The sequence below is a fragment of the Canis lupus genome, chromosome 7 (assembly GCF_003254725.2).
Source record: "Canis lupus dingo isolate Sandy chromosome 7, ASM325472v2, whole genome shotgun sequence".
NCBI lineage: Eukaryota > Metazoa > Chordata > Mammalia > Carnivora > Canidae > Canis > Canis lupus.
In genome coordinates this window covers 76,181,407-76,198,667 of record NC_064249.1, presented here as the reverse complement: position 1 = coordinate 76,198,667, position 17,261 = coordinate 76,181,407, and the positions used below count along the sequence as shown (strand labels likewise).

Genomic DNA, 17,261 nt, shown 5'->3' with positions numbered 1-17,261 from the left:
GCAGGCGCGGAGCGTCAGGGTTCGCCCGCTCCCAGGGCGTGTAGCGCAGGCGCAGTGGGCGCTGAAGGCGGTTGGCTCGTTCCTGCGTTGGTTCAAGGAACATTTACTGAGCACCTACTAGGTGCCAGGAACCGCTCCAGGCGCCGGGAAATCAGCAGGGAGTACAGCGGGCAGAGAAGACCCGCCGTGGTGGAGCCGTGCCTTCCCGCTGGTGCGAACACGCCGGTGTAGAATCGATGACTCGCTCCATAGCTGGGAGCGTCCTCACCCTGCCGAGGAGCGCCCCCTGCACAAAACAGACCGTCGGTGCCCTGGACTGTGCAGCAGTCACCGGGCGACACTAACTGCGGTCCGCGCTCGGAAGGAAGGGTTCAGGGACATTGGCGGGGCTCGGGCACAAGTACAAGCTTGGCCCGATGGACCATCACGGAGATCCCGATGCCCGCGGGGCCCGTGCAGCCTCCCAGCCGCCCGCTCCCGGGGTCGCAGCCGCAGCCGCAGCCGCAGCCGCAGCCGCAGCTTACGGATCGCCAGGCCCCGTGCGCCCTCCCCTGTGTCCACTCCAGCCCACCCTGCCTGGCGCCGGGAACCCCTCGCCTTCAGCAGAAGGCTCTGCGGTTTCCTGTCCTTCTGCTCTTCTTCCCACGTCCCCCTTTACCCGGCCTAGATCCCGTGTTCCCTCCTATTAGCCGCACTTGTGATAGCTGGGCCTCCTCGGCCCTCCCTGTCTGGAGAACCCCCAACTCTCCACCTACCCTGGAACTGCTCTTAGGCAAGTAAGTGTGGCTGGAGAAATATCAAACTAGCTGCTGACATTCCTCATTGCAATGGTCATAAACATCAAGGAGATAACTTGGTGCTGCTGAGCAACTGGGCTTCGTTTTCCTGTCAAATTACTCACCCATCCACTTGGATGGCTGTTTGCACCCTCTTTCTCCTCAAAATTCCCACGCAGTCTCCCCGCCTGCCTGCCAGCTTTTACTTCTTGTTTTTTTTTTTAATTTTTTTTATCTATTTATGATAGTCACACAGAGAGAGAGAGAGAGGCAGAGACACAGGCAGAGGAAGAAGCAGGCTCCATGCACCAGGAGCCCGACGTGGGATTTGATCCCGGGTCTCCAGGATCACGCCCCGGGCCAAAGGCAGGCACTAAACCACTGCACCACCCAGGGATCCCTCTTGTTTAATAGGAAGTAGCAATTGAGGGGAGATCTTGCGTTTGGCCTCATCAGCCCATCCACCAATCACCTGCATCTGTTCCTAGTAGTCTGCCTTTTCTCTAGTGATCCTGTCTCATCTATCCTCACTTCCTTATTTAGTCTCATGGGTATAGGTGCCATCCATGCCCAAGGCTTCCCATCATCATCCCATCACTAGCCTGAGCTTCCCTGTATGAGGGCACAGCCTTCCAAGAGGGTGGAGGCGGGTGGAGCTATAGGCCTCCTGCAACCAACTCAGTATCACTCCTGCCACTTGTATTGGTCAAACCAAGTCATGAGGCAAGTCCAGATTCGAGAGGTCGGGAAATAAAGGAGTTGTAAAATATTGTGACTGTGACCTCCAGCTCACCATAGCTCTGGAATGACTGATGCCTTATAAGAGACCTGAGGCCTTTATCAGGAAACGGGCAAGTCTTACATTTTTTAAGTGAAACTAGACTTAACGTCCACCCAGTGACCCAGTGCTATCAACCTCCAAAACCACTGAAAGTGCCAGAAGTTTTCCTAAGGGATCTACACCAAGTCTATTGCCTCTTCCTCCCTCTCTCTTGTTCACACACCCATTCATTAAATCTTTTCTGAGCCCCTACTCGGCACAAGGCACTGTTCCTCACAGGATGCAATTGTAAGCAAGAGAGTATGGGGGAGGAAGAATTCTCTTCCTCTGCCCTTCTTAGATTCTCCAGCTGGGGCTCTGTAAATCAGACTGGCAAAGACAGCAACAGGAGGAACGCATACAGATTTATTTAATATAAGTCTTACAAGATGCAGAGCCTTCCTAAGGAAAAGAAGTCCTGCAAAAATGGCTAAACCTGCATGTTGTTACGCTAGATTTGATGAAGAGTGGGAAGTTGTAGGAAACACGATAGTACAAAGGGCACGCCTTAAGGGTAGTAAACTGAAGGAAAATTAGCAAGGACAAGCAATTCAGGGTCCCTGCAGGGGACCTGAATTCCTCCATCTTCTGAGATAAATCATCTCTTCCAGATATGGGGAGGACACTTCTCATAGGAGGACTGACAGGTGCAGGACATGCTCCCCCAGAATATGTCACCTTGACTTGTTGACTATTGTGCGGTGAGGAACTTTGAGAAAACAGCAGAAGCAGGAAGATCACTCTGACCTCCTTTGCCCATTGCCCTTCTGCCCTGAAACAGGTCATAAAACCCTACCCGAGAGCTACTTCCCTATACCTGGTGGAAAGCAACATCCTTATCTCCAAAGATGGAGGGACCCAGAAGAATCTGAGCGGACAGTACTTGCCAATCTTCCCCCACTATACTACCCTTACCTCCTGCTCCTTAACCTGTCATGTTCCTCCGTGCCTGCCCACTCCTCGCTGAACTCAGCATAAGAGTACCAGGTGTGGTTCTTTGGGTCCTCTTTTCCTTAGGAAGGCCCCCATGCCAGGATAAAACTTACATGAAATATGCTTGCATACTTCGCTCCTGTTCATCTTTGTCTAATTTTCAGACCTAGCCAGAGCTCCTAAGAGAGTTGAGGAAAACTTTTCCCCACCCTACAGGATCTTCTGACCTGCTTCAGGGGAGAAGGGGGTGGTCAGAGAGACCTTCCTGCACCTGTTTTGTTTTCAAATCCCTTCATCTTGGTATTCCAAGGTGCCATAATTTGGGGTAGCCTGTTTTTTTTTTTTTAAGATTTTATTTATTCATGAGACACACACACAGAGAGAGAGAGAGAGAGAGGCAGAGACACAGGCAGAGGGAGAAGCAGGCTCCATGCAGGGACCCCGACGTGGGACTCGATCCTGGGACTCCAGGGTCATGTCCTGGGCCGAAGGTGATGCTAAACCGCTGAGCCACCCGGGCTGCTCGGGGTAGCCTGTTCTAAACCCTATCAGGACATAATGTCTGCTTACATGGAATTTGTGATCAATTGAGGGGACACAAATATTAAACCTAAATTTTATTAGGAATTGACAAAGAATGGAAAAGAGAAAGAAGGTTATGGCAGCCCCATGGCATTGGAGGGTTCTCTGTTCCCAAAGACCTTAGACTAGGGAAGCTGTAAGTACAAGCCAACTCACCTCCCCGGGAAAGGGAGCAAACAGGGCCAGTAAAGGGGGGACACCAATGCTCTATTTTCTTCTTCTCCCCCTTTCCCTTCCTACATGAGGGTTGAGGAAGGGCTTAAGGGAGGGATGTTTACACTGGGAAGCCAGCTTGGAAGAGCCCAAAGTGGAAGCTTGCAGCAAATAAGGAAACACTACAGTTTTTCAAGCTAGACACTGTGGTACACCTCATGAAAAGAATTCTTGCTATCGCAGCAGCTTCCACCAGCGCTGCTGGTGTCTCTGTCATCTTTGCCTTCTACCAATCTCCTGCTTCTTTCCCCTCCTTCCAGGACATCTCTCACCTCCTCTCTTGGGTCCCTTCAGATACTCAATGTCCCATTCATTTTCCAGTCTGGCTGCTGGCTCAGGGGACCCCATTGAACTCATTCCCTCCTCTTATTCTAAAAGTTCTATTTTTTAAAAAATTTATTTATTCAGGAGAGACACACACAGAGAGAGGCAGAGACACAAGAAGAGGGAGGAGAAGCAGGCTCCATGCAGGGAGCCCGACACGGGACTCAATCCCAGGACTCCAGGACTCCAGGACCACACCCAGGGTTGAAGGCAGGTGCTAAACCACTGAGCCACCCAGGGATCCCTAAGAGCTCTTCTTTCCTGCCTCAATAAACATTTACATTACCAAGGGCTCTACCTGTTTTGGATCTGACTACAGTGATTTTCACTGAAGGGTGAATGAGAGCTTGCTACCCCTTGGCTGGCTGATGGTGGGCTGCAGCCTTGGGAGAGTTCTTCATGCCCCGGTCCCCTTTCCTCCTGTGCACAAACCTCCCCTCCCTTCCCCTGTCTGCTCTGCTGCCACAAGCAAGATTCTTGGACCTACCTTCCTCAGCTGAGCATTCAGGGAAATTAAGAGAAGCTTGGGAGAGAGTTTGGTCAATGAACTCTGATTGTTTTAACTCAAAAACCATAAATGAGGAAGCACAAAAGCTCCTATATCACTAAGTTCTGTGTGCTTGTTAAATTACCAAGATCTCGGGCAGCCCCAGTGGCCCAGCGGTTTAGCGCCACACCGCCTTCAGCCTGGGGCCCGATCCTGGAGACCCGGGATTGAGTCCCGCGTTGGGCTCTGTGCATGGAAACTGCTTCTCCCTCTGCCGGTGTCTCTGCCTCTCTCTCTATCTCTGTGTCTGTCATTAACGAATAAATAAAATCTTAAAAAAAAATTACCAGGATCTCAGCTGTGCTGATTTTTTAAAATAATTTGTTTCATTTTTTGTTTTGGTTTTGCAAACATATTGCTACCTTATAGAGAGACTTGGCCCAAGAGTTTAACCATGAGCCATAAAGTCATTTCTCTGGGAAGATACATTTCTCAAAAGCACAAAAACAAACAAAAGCTCAAAAACTTTTAGGACAAATCTCATAATTTGACAGGATCCTCAGAACAGGAGTTCAGAAAATTATTCTCAGCTTTTGTTGGGATAAAACTGATAGGTGCCACTACAATCTATATTTTTGTTAATATTAATGAATCCACTGCTTAAAAGTCACTTCCAAGCACCTATGAAATTAATGAGATCAATATAGAGATCAAGATTGAGAATTATTCCTCCAGATTCCCATGTCCAATATATGTTCAAAAGCCCCACTCAGAAATCGAAAATCTCAAACCTAACCTGTGCAAATCTGAACTCCCGAGGTTCTGCAAACCTGCTCTTCCTCATCTTACCCACATTGGTTGATGGCGACTTTGTTTGCTCACTGCCCAAGCACGTGGAGTGACCCAGGCCTCCTCTCTCTCACACACAACACGTGCTCCATCAGAGCATTTGGGTGACTCTACCTCCCAAAGACATCCAGAACCCAGTGGCTTCTCACTCTGTCCGTAGCTGTGACCACGGCCCCATCCTCTGTTACTGCAGTGGCCTTTGGACCAGTGTCCCCACCTTGTCCACACAGGTTATTGTCAGCAGAGCAGCAAGAGGGTTCTTTTAGAATATATCAGATCAGGTCACTTGGAGCTCCACATGCTCCAAAGACTCCCATTTTTTCAGGGTAAAAGCCAAAGGCCTGAGCTTGGCCTACAAGACCTACCAGGACCAGAAAAGCCTGCAGCCTTTCGTCTGCCTCTCAGCCACACTAGCCCTGCCAGTTCTCGAACATGCAGGCACACCTGCCTCAGCGCCTATTCTCGAATTACCTCACCTGGAACACGCTCCCAGAGCTTCAGGAACCCCCCATCTTCCTTAAATCTATTCAGACCTCACCTGCTCTCTGATGCCTGCCCCACTGAGGCTATGACCCGCTCTCTTCCCCTATGATGGTTTCAGTATTGCCCCACTTTTCCCCTATCATCTCCTTACATGATGTCATTTTCTTGTTTCATTAAGGCTTTGTTTATTGTTCATCTCTCCCCATGGAAGTTAAGCCCCACGGGGCTAGACGTCTTTGTATGGCTTGTTTGCTGGTGTTTAGAACAAGCCCTGATGCTTAGGAGACACGCAACATGCACACATGGGGTGAGCTGCTGAATTGTTCCCTTACCCCTATGGGGCTATGTATGATGATTGGCTCTATCCGCCCCACCACCAACCTGTAAGCTTCAGGAGACAGGGCCCCTGGCTTCCGGGGGACTCTGTACACTGTCGTGTGCAGAACAAAGCTCACTCAGCGCTGCCCTGAACTTCTCACATTTTTACAGAAGAGAAAAGTGCATTAGGACATTCAGAAGCTGCCTCCTCCGGAGCCTTGGTGTTGTCTCTTCCGTAGGGTGGCTTCTCTGGCTTGCAATCTGCCTCTATTCGCTGGGCTTCCTCCCTGGTGCCCTTGGTCTCTCCCATCTTAACCTTTCATGGAATCGTCACTGTTAATTTCTTTATATTTTCAAAATAATTCCAAAAAGAGAGTAAAGGAGTAAGTCTGTGAGACTGGAGCAAGACACATCCACGTGGCCACTTCTCTTACCTCAACACAAGGCAGCGCAGGCCAAAGTAGCTCAAGCCAGAGCGTAGCTTCCAACAGAGCCACAGGCGGACGGTGGCCTCTGCTTCAGTGAGGAGGAGGAGGGGACAGTGATGCTGAGAGGGGACCCCACACTGGCCAGCTTGCCTGACCCTCGGCCCCCCGTGGAAGGCAGCAGCTGACACCCCCATCCTAGGGGGGTCGCTGGCAGCCACGAGAGCAATGGCTCAGTAGAGCAACTACAATCTGTCCACTAAGTGTTTTGTGTGCCATCTTAGGAGCACTACAACTATCCCATCTCACATACAGGTAGACTGAGGCTCAGAGAAGCTAAGGAACTTGCTTAAGATCCCAGTCAGTCAATGGGAAGGAAGAATTTATTTATTTTTATTTTTTTTTTATTTATGATAGTCACAGAGAGAGAGAGAGAATGAGAGAGAGGCAGAGACAAAGGCAGAGGGAGAAGCAGGCTCCATGCACCGGGAGCCCGACGTGGGATTCGATCCTGGGTCTCCAGGATCACGCCCTGGGCCAAAGGCAGGCGCTAAACCGCTGCGCCACCCAGGGATCCCGGGAAGGAAGAATTTAAACCAGGACCATTTGGCTCCAAAATGTATAGTTGAGCTACTGTAATGGACTGAAAAGTGGTCCCTGTTTTGCAGTAGTTTAATAACACCTCACCCAATACCTCCCCTTAGTTGTATGGGTCAACTACACAGGTTCAAATATTCTCGAAAAAAAATCAGAGTGCACTTTACTACACATCTGTTGGTGTTTGCAGATTTCACTAGTAGTTGAAACATGGAGCTGGGGATTTGTTAGGTATGACTGAAGGTGCCACATGGCGGGGGAAGGAAGCATCCCCACCAGAGGCGGGACGTGAATCCTGCTGAGATTCTCCCGAGCTCATCCCATGGCTCATGGTCTCGTAGTTCTCGCCAGGAAACACGTGGTGGCAGCACTCGCACGGGCTCCCACCCGGGTTTCGCCCCGCGCCGCCCTCCGCAGCATCGCTGCTTTCGCTGGGAGTCAGATGCTGGCAACATTTTGCATCCATAACTGACCTTTCCACATAAAAGTGCTACCTCTCACTATTTTTTTTAAAGGATTTTATTTATTTATTCATGAGAGACAGAGAGAGAAGCAGAGACACAGGCAGAGGGAGAAGCAGGCTCCACGCAAGGAGCCCGACACGGGACTCGATCCCGGGACTGGGGATCATGCCCTGGGCCCAAGGCAGGCGCCAAACCGCTGAGCCACCCAGGGATCCCCAGATTGTAATAGTCTAATTTTGTGGTTATGTTTTGTGTAAATAAAAATCACACGTATTTTAAATACAACATAAATATTAATAATCCCCAGACCTATCAATGAAATTCTATAAATAACATGCATCTTCTACATTAAAAATTCCTCAATAATCGCATAATTTGAAGCTGTCGAGGACTAAGAGTTGCAGACTGGGGTTATGCTATTCAGTCTTTCGACATTGGTTTGTGGAGCTGCTTCTCCATGCCAGGCACTGTTCCAGGTCCTGGGGGTACAGATGTGGGTACAACAGTCAGAAATCCTGCCTGGCGCTCATGGAGTTTACCTGTTGGGGGGGTGTGTGGGGGGGCGCTTGGGAGCCAAGTGGGATCCGTGCTTCCTGGAAACTAAAGCAGGAAGAGGGCCGAGGTGGCGCACACCCAAGGGTGGAGGCAGTTACCTGGCTGGGCAAGGTGACAGTTGAAGGAAGACATGCAGGTGTGACAGCTTGAGCCAATGGGCTATCTGGACAGGGGGCGCGGATGACAGAGAGAAAGTGAAGCACGGTGCACCTGGCCTATTCCAGGAACATAAGGTCACACAGGAGGGCAGGAGGGCAGGAGGGCAAGAGGGCAGGAGGGCAGGAGGCCAGCCCCTTAGCAAACCAGCCAACACGCTTTCCTGCATCAAGACCCCTCTAAAATCAGGCGAAGTTTGGCTTATGTTTGAAAATCTTCAGGAACACGTCTCTTGCTTACATGCAACTTCCTTCTGCTCATGTGATTGGAAATGCACACACGTTAATAAAGGAGGTAAAAAAAAAAAAAAAGTGCTCACCTTCGGTGATGGAGAGTTCACTCAAACATGAAAATTTCAGACCCCCAAAGGGCGCTCTGGGTGCAAAGCGGCCACGAGACCCCTTTTCTCCACATTGTCGTGCCGGTGCGGAGAGAGACCAACGAGACAGACGATGAGGGCACAGCCCCATCCTAGAAAGGAGACGGCAAAGGTCCAGAGAGGACGCCTGCTCCCAGGCAGCAGCAGCAGCAGGACCCGGGTCCCAGGGACTCGGCGCCGCGGCCCCGCCGTCCTCGCTCCTCCCGCTGGGGGGCGCGCGAGGCCCGCGGCCGGCGCCGGCGGAGGGCGGGACTGGGGGGGCGGTGGGGGGGGCGGGCAGGGGGCTGTGCATCGCTCCGAAGGAGACCTTCCACGTTTGGCAAAAAGAACAGGGGACAAAACAAAACAAAACATCTCCCTAGCTCCCAACAAAGTCAGAGATGAAAGCAGACGGTTTTAGCATGGCAAATAGGAAAATAAACAAGTGCTTGAAATGGGTAAGTTTTTCCTTAAATTTGTTTTTGCAAAGGGTTTTTTTTTTTCTTCCCTGAAAAACAAAATACTAAAATAGCAAGTTATGTTTTCATTTATGAATCCTTCTCAAGAGGAAATCTAATAATAACAAGGGGTTCCCATTGGACTCCAGCTTATTTCATAATGTAAATCTATTTCTATCCTCTGGGGAAAGAAACCTATCCCGAGCCAGGTAGTTCTCATTTAAATTGGTGATTTTGTTCATTTGTATTTCTTCCTCTTCTTTTACCTTGAACAACCTCTCAAACTGGAGAGATGCGTTAGATTCTAGAGCTGTGTATGGGACTGGGGGCCTTTAGCTAGTGCTAGAGGATGGGGGATGACAGCAAAATGACTTGTTTTGCTTTGATCTGTGTGGGTTGGGAAAGGTAGTTTGCCCCTCACCAGGTTTTATCTAATTATACCACATGTTCATACCTTGAGAGAGCAGGGTCATGTGCTGGAAAGGGATAAAAGGCTTAAGGCAGTCCCACGTTCCAATCTCAGCTGGGTTCCTCGGAGGATGTAAATGATTTCACTTCTTGGAGCTTCTGTTTCCTCTTCTATAAAATAGAGATGATAATAATGTGGTGGATTCAAAATGGCAGTCAAGTCTCTGACCCTCCTCCCACGGAGAGGTGGAGTCTCAGTGCCCTACCTGGAACCCAGGGTGGGGAGGTGTACCGTGGCTGCCTTGACCAAAAGAATATGGAGGGAGCGATGTGGTTCTGAGCAGCTCCCACTGCCTGCCACTCCTGGAGCCCTGAACAGTAGGTGAGCACACCAAGTGCCTATCTTGGGGAGCTGTTGTCAATTTTCCCATAACAAATACCTCCAAGGCACCCAGCCCAGAACTGACACGCAGTGAGTGCTCAGTAAATAGCATCATCATCATTCTCGCTGTTTGCATTTTCTTTCCATAGGACTTTTTTTTTTTCAACTGTGGGCTGAGAATCCTCTCTGAGCTCAAGAGGACAACAAAATCCCTCACAGCTGACTTGCCTGGGAGTCCACAGGCTTCACGACTGCAAATCCTCCGGAGTCTAAGCAAGTCAGGTGCAACAGAGCCACTGAGTCCAGCCTTTTCTGGCACTTGCCTTAGGCACATGCTCTGTCGGTGAGCAGGACGTGCTGGCCCTGCATTCCAGGGACACCACAGGGCATACAGTGCAGCTCTGTGCTTGCCTTTTGCTTTTTCTCCTGTAAATCTCCTTAACTACCCAAACTCAGAAGGCAACCAAATACAGGGTTTAGAGAAGGCATGGTGGCAAGAGATTGTCTTTAAATGCAGCTGCTGATACTGGGCTTCATGGAGAAGTTGAGGGCTTGCCAGCCAGCCTGAGAGCCTCTCAAGCATTCACCCTCCCCATGGCCTCCAAGTGACCTTATCATTTGGTGACAGGTATTTAGGGGATACTCCTGGTGATGACACTAGACATCCTGGGACCATCAAGGCAGTAGTAATGTTGGGATATAAAGTACCCTTAATGTAGTGAACTTAAAAAGAACTCAGAATCCCGAGAAATGGCATATGCTGATTCCTAATCTGTCCGGCATGAGCCTACGGCTCCCCATCCCTACTGCTACTGGCTGCTTCTCTGGCCAAGACTACTGGTCAACCTCTTCTTACTGGCCAATCATCCTGCCACCACTCTGACTTCTGTAGAAGCCATCATCTTCTCTGCAGCCTTCTGGAAGCACCAGTGTCACGGTATGGCCACACCACTCCCTCTTTCAACGACTTCAGTAGTTCCTCGGCAGACAGAAGAAAACATAGCAAGTCCAGGGTCTGGAGCCCAGGTTTCCTGGCCCAGGCTCTGTGTTTACCCCACCTGCTCTGACTCATGGCTCAGGCCAATATTATGCCCATTCCCAGACAGCTGGGGAAGTAGGGAGGAGTGGGCAATGAAGGTAGGGATGACACCGTCCAAAGGTGACAGACGCTGATGACTCAGTTTGAGGTGAGGTGAGGATCTTTTGTGTAAGGACTTTGTATTTCTCACAATCCACCTCTGGATTGTAACCTGGGAATCTCAAGATCATTCAAATGACTAAGAATGGAATAACTAACTTTGGATGATACGCTTCACCCCATTGGTGTTTTGGAACTGCTTGAAACAAGGCAGGCTTAACTAAAATCAAAAAGTAAAAAAGCAAAAACTGAAAAGAGAAGACTTCTGGCCAAAGCTCCCATGTTCCCCAGCAGACTGGGACCGGGCACTTCAGTTCTCCTGCTAATGCTTCCAAACCCCTCTGCTCCCCCAAGGACTGCAGCTCTGCACTAAGGCTCCCATGCAGCCCTCATGACCTCCTCTGTTCCCACTTGGAAACCAAGCTTCAGGACTCCCGGGTGGCTCAGCAGTTAAGCATCCAATGCTTGATCTCGGCAGGATCTTGATTGTGAATTAAAGCCCTACATTAGTCTCTATGCCGGGCATGGAGCCTACTAAAAAAAAAAAAAAAAAAAAAAAAAAAAAAAAAAAAAGAAAGAAAGAAAGAAAGAGAAAAGAAGCTTCTATTTTTTGTGTTTCCGATCTCTCTTGTCATAGGAACTTGTGTTTTTAGTTCCTCCCTCAGGGTCATAGCACACAGCTCCATGGTATTCCCACAGGATTGACCCTGGTTTCTTCTGTTGACCTGGCACACAGCCCCCGCTCACTTCTGTTTTCCCCCGGGCCTCATTACCTTCGAAGGACACTCCCTGGGTGGCATCTTGTTGCTCTTGCTCGCTTTCTTACCTACTAAGTATCGCACAGGGGACAGAAAGACAAAGGGGCTGGCAATTTCCACCTGGTGGGCTCTGTGTTTAACAAGGGAGCCTGTACACACAGGCAGTTATGAGTGTGCAGGGTGTTTGTGGGTGGTTCTAAAAAGCGCTTCTACATCAGCTGTGATTTGTTTGAACTCTCTCCATTTCCGGGGGTCAGTGCTGGTCCTGCAGATGAACAGGGAAAGATCCTGCTCTGGCGCAGTGTGAAGAGACAGCGGCAATGCACCTGAACAAATAGATCCCGTGGCACTGCTAAAGCTTCGTTTCAGAGTCACCCTTTCTTGACAAGCTGTCTCATCACTGTAAAACTTTTGTTTTATGGTTTTGACTTTTTAGTTCAAGACCAAACCTATGATTTAGGTAAGCATCGACTGGCAGGCAGCTTATAGTTTAAGCTATAGTTTAAATTTTCGGTATTCAGAATCAGCTCTCAAATCAACCCTCTTACTGAATTACAATCTTTATATCTCACTTATTAAAAATAAAAATTTATAAAAGTGGATGAACTCAGTAACTTTTCCTTTATCAATATATCAAGACTCTTCTGTTGTTGTTAGAAGCTCTTACAGTACAGGTGGCCCCCTGCCTCCCCTGCCTTGGACTGGGTCCAGGTCAAGGTCAGCCAAGTTGCTGCTCTTGGTTCCCAGAGACCTTCAGCTGCCTTGCTCGCCAGGCACTGAACAGAATAGACATAGATCTTCACACTTGTTGCTGTAACTATCTGTGTGTAATTTTCCCAGACAAGATTCTTTTCTCTGCCTCCGGAATAATGGGTTCCCTTTCTGTGTCTGAGACAAGAATTGGCTGTCTTTACATAGAGGAGCACTGACAGTTCAGTTTGCTTCTGACAATAGTTTTAGGTAGATAATTAGAATAACATTCATCTTAGGAAAAAGTCTGCATGTTTTATACAGAACTGAACATTCTGATTTGAATCAAAAGATCATTTTTTGAAGCTAGAGTTCTGCTCATTTTATTGCCAGAGCTATGATGAAATCTGTTTATGTTCAAATTTTGTAACATCCTGTGACTTTGAATTCTTCTTTGGACAGTTTTTAATGAAGCCAGGCTTTATGGTTGGTGGGGAAACCAGACAGTGCATTCAATGTTCACTTATTCATCTAGAACATGTTTGGGAGGTACTGAGGTCCACGACGTAGACACAGAGTGGGCAAGTCAGGCACCTTCCTTGCCTGGAGGAGCTCACTCTGTAGCAAAAGCAACAGATATGAAATAACATTTTAAAGAATTACAAATATGGATGCTGCTGTGGGGGAGGTAGAGCCTGTAAGGAGGCTGGATGTGGGAGGTTAGGGAAGGGTGGGCATAGGTGCAACCCCAAACAGCTCAGGGAAAAGTTAGGGAGATGAGATTCTAAGAAAGAGGGCACACTGATAACCGAGTGAGCTACTGAGACAAGCCCTGGTGCCCACGAGCCCCAGCTATACTTTGGGTGTGGATGTGGACCTCCGAGCAGCCAGGCACTCAGTGCCTACCAACTGATGGCTTCATCGGCACATTATGGGTTAAATCACAAATACTGAAAAGTTGACTGAAGAGGTTGAAGAGGTTGAGAAATTATAATATAAGAATTAGAGAAAAAGAAACATTCTGGTAAGTCTGGTATTTGTCACATTTGAAGGCTATTCTTCAGAATGATTGGCTTTTAAATGATTGGTTATCTGTATGTGAATATTATAATTTTATGAAGATGAGCAGAGGAAATGCTTTTATGAGGAGAAGAGAATGAAAGACAGAGTCTAACTTGTATTACTCTTGGATTGAAAGCAATTCCAGGGAAGGGTTGGATGCTACAGTTAAAAAAATAGTTCTCATCTGGTGGTGCCACGCTTGCTTCTGCCGATGAAATCTGCCCAAGTTCATGCCGCTGCCAATGGTGAGGAGGATTTGGAGCAGTCTCTTTGTAACTCATTTTGGACTCATTTAGGGACCACTGCCTTCTCCTGCTATTTGGGAGCAGCTGTGACCCAGACAAGAACACAACTTCCATTTAAGGCCCAGGACACTGGTTTATAAGACAAAAGAAAAGTGTTGTGATGCAAAACACAGATACACACACAGATACACACAGACACACACAGACACATACACATACCTCTCTCAGGGAGAGCAGGGATTTCTCTGAAAAGAAGCTGGCCCAGATTGAGGGCTTAAAAAATAACCCCCTAAAAGTAGATACGGGAGAACTGAAGAAAGCAAGGTAAGCAGATAGATATAGTGGTAATCTGAGGGGCTCAGTCCTTGAAGGCCCATCACCTATCAGTAGGACAAGAGAATGATCTGTGCCCAAGAGAAAGAAAAATTCTGTGCTTAGTGTTTCAGGTGCTGTGCCACGGCTCTGAGATACTTAAGGCCGGCATCTCTGACTCTTAAAGAAATACCAACAAGGTCTGATGTCATTGGTCTGGTGTAGATAGATGGTTTAGGCCAGAGGTATCCTGGAAAAAAATTTACAAAACCTCTCTTACTGCCAACCATTTGGTGAGTGAGCTCGGGTGAAGGAGGGCAAGGCTGATGCCATTAATATTGGTGCAGAGAGAAGTAGACCCACTTGCTGGCCTCATCAGACCCTCCAGTGGTGGGGACAGTAAGCAGAACTCCCAGTTACCGCTTACTCCCACACCTCCCTCCAAAACGCTTTTTCCAAAAACAACTTTGGATACATAAAAAAGGCAAGGACCCTTCCACACGGAGGTTACACGATAAACAGTTTTGCTATAAAGAAGTAGAGCAATTTAGGGTTTTAAAGTTGGATTAGCTTAACAAAGACCATCCTGTCAAATATTCCACAGAATGTACTCTGCATACAGACTGCATGTTTGGGCATTCATTGACACCTGATAATAGTGTACCATAATTATGGGAGTGCTCTGGGGACAGTTAATTAAGTCCCTTTGATGGGAATGCAGCCTCGTGTTTATGACTGGGGTAACAAGGAGACAATCTGCCTTTCATTAGCACATAATAACATCTCACTTTTATGGGAAGTTCCTTCAGTTGATTTTTAATTAGATTAAACTGAAGGATGAAAGTCAACTTCTGCTACACAAAGCCCTGGAAAGGAAGACCACTGTGTTTAACACAGTAATTGAACATGAAAGCCACATACTTCAAAGGTACACACAAATAAGAGAAGTATGTTTTCAAAAGATCCCTGAACCAGTAAAGGCTAATTTCAGATGGGCCCAGGGTTTTAAATTTAAGTGAAAGCTTCCATCCTGGGACTAAATGTTGTGCAGACCTGGGGTATGCAACACAGGCGTCCTTACTGCATCTTCTAAAAAATACACAAAAGGGCATCCAGTTCAGTGGGTGCAAAGATTGTGTCACTTTCAAATTCCTAGTAGAAGTGACTATACCGAAGAACAAACAAGTGGATGTTTCTTTGCTGAATAAGTTTTCCAAAGAAGAATCTCTGCTTTCATAAATATACATTCTTTTTTCTGAGCAATAAATTTGTTTAAGTCATATGAAATTTTTTTTTAAGTCATATGAAATTTTAAGTCATGTTGCCACTTTGGCTTCCGGAGAGCCTGATATTAAATATGGCTCTCCTCTAAGTGAGGGGCTGAGGTTTGCCAGCACCTCTTGAGAACACCAGGTCATGTCTGGATTGTTCTTGTTTTTGTAGCCCTACATTCTGTTTGCTCAGATGCACTAAGCTATTTTGATATTTTATTTGTCTTGTTGAATTGTAGGTATACCCGTTAGCTGCCTTGAATTATTTTGGGAATAAAGTGGGATGTAAATAAGTAAGTAAAGAAACGTTGATTGCAAATTAAAAAACTCAAGCAATTTAAGTCTACTAAAGTAATGCAGTAAGATCAAAGCCACGAATAGAGATCAACCCTTCAAAAGGAGAGATAATAAAGCATGAAGATAAACAAAATAAAAGTTTATAACTACTCTACTCTACCTACAACCATTTGCTATCAGGCCAAGGTGATGTTCCTTATTTTACCTTCCCTTCAAAATACATCAAATTCTTAAAACTTCCTGGTCCTTAATGGAAATAAAGCTCAAAGGTCTGGCCTCCAGGGATTCCCAAACATGCCCTAGTGTCTAGTCCTGCAGACATTGCAATTAAGTATTGTCTGTGAGTTTTGATAAGCACTGAGTCTGTCAAAGGTAAACTATTTTAACCAAAATCATCGTGCAATATCTGTTATTTTGTGGATCATATATAATGCATGCCTCAGCTGCCAGACATGAAGGAAGTGAAGTTGATGTTGTACTAGAAGAGCTTCTAGACAGACACAACAAATACATAAATTATTTCTATATGAAAAACTTTGAATCTTCTCAAGTTCTTAGAGCAACTGAGCTCTCACATTTTTACACCATACAACATAACAGAGACAACTTTAGCTTCTAAATCTTTAAGGATACAATGCCAAAAATAAATGCAAGCCTTAGATTTAAAACTATAAATTACTGATATGACCAGAATTAGTTTAGAATAGGGAAATTACTGGTACTAACATTATTTTCATTCATCTAATTGATTGGTCTGCTCATTTAAATATTTATGATTTTTTTTTATTTTTTATTTTTATTTATTTATGATAGTCACACAGAGAGAGAGAGAGAGAGAGGCAGAGACATAGGCAGAGGGAGAAGCAGGCTTCATGCACCGGGAGCCCGACGTGGGACTCGATCCCGGGTCTCCAGGATCGCGCCCTGGGCCAAAGGCAGGTGCTAAACCGCTGCGCCACCCAGGGTTCCCAATATTTATGATATTTTATTTAGTATTTTAAGAGAAATGTTAATTTGTCAGACTGAAGCCAACTAAAAGAGATAGAATAGAGAAGTGATTTTTAGCGCTGTATCCAAGTCATATTAGGAAGTGTGAAGAAATTACCAAAGAACAGAATTGGAAAGAACAGTTATTTGGAAGCCTATCAAATGAAGGAAGTCTAATTTATTCTGACAAAACAAGGGCCATAGGTAGAAAGAAATTTTAACTCAATGTTAAAAAGCTTTTGAAACTTGCAAGTGTTTAGAAACAGAATGACATGCCTTGAAGATTTAAGCAATGCTTCTGGAAGTGTTGGAGTGGGTGTCCCCATCAGTTACAGCATTGAGAGGATCACCACATTGGGTATATAGCAGGACTAGATAGATTCAAAGTCTCTTTGGGTGTAAAATTCTGTTTGTTGCAACATATTTGCTATTGCTAAATGGAGGAAGGGCGTAGCCCAATAACTGGTTTGCATAATGTTGGTCATGTAAAAATAAGTGAAAAACTATCAAAATAAATATGTGAACTTTAGAATAATTAACTTAAGTCATCCCATCTAAGATTAGCTAATCTGCCCTCACCACTGTTTTGTAGCATAACTCCTAGTAAGAAGCAGTTAGAATATGTAATTTGCATGCAGGAAGATGCTGGGATTTCACAGACCCTACAAGAACAGGTTGAATAACTATTTATATTTCTTAATAGATACTTGCATGTGCAGCAGAATTTTGCGTGAGAACTACTTTTCATTTTACCAGAATGTCTGGTAATAAGACTATAGAATCACAGATTGTCGGGCAAGGCTGTGAAGTCACAAGTCACAAAATATGCCAAAAATAATCTGAAAACTATGAAGAGCCAAGTTCCCAGTCCCAACAGTTATTCTTGAGATAATTCTGAGAGATAGAACATAAT

The 17,261-nt window shown here is 46.6% G+C and overlaps 2 long non-coding RNA genes across 3 annotated transcripts; one reads left to right on the top strand and one right to left on the bottom strand.

Moving 5' to 3' along the window:
• Positions 1 to 7,310: 7,310 nt before the first annotated feature.
• LOC112648081 (uncharacterized) lies at positions 7,311 to 9,605 on the bottom strand. Of its 2 annotated transcripts, XR_003128729.3 has the most exons (4): positions 9,473 to 9,605; positions 9,253 to 9,377; positions 8,302 to 8,453; positions 7,311 to 7,750 (listed from the first exon to the last, which is right to left on the bottom strand). It is a non-coding gene; the product is annotated as an uncharacterized LOC112648081 (long non-coding RNA). The 2 variants fall into 2 exon arrangements; XR_003128728.3 differs by lacking the exon at positions 9,473 to 9,605 and having other exon boundaries at positions 9,253 to 9,430.
• LOC112648082 (uncharacterized) lies at positions 8,654 to 12,086 on the top strand. Its single transcript, XR_003128731.3, has 2 exons — positions 8,654 to 8,798; positions 9,738 to 12,086. It is a non-coding gene; the product is annotated as an uncharacterized LOC112648082 (long non-coding RNA).
• The last annotated feature ends 5,175 nt before the right edge of the window (positions 12,087 to 17,261 follow it).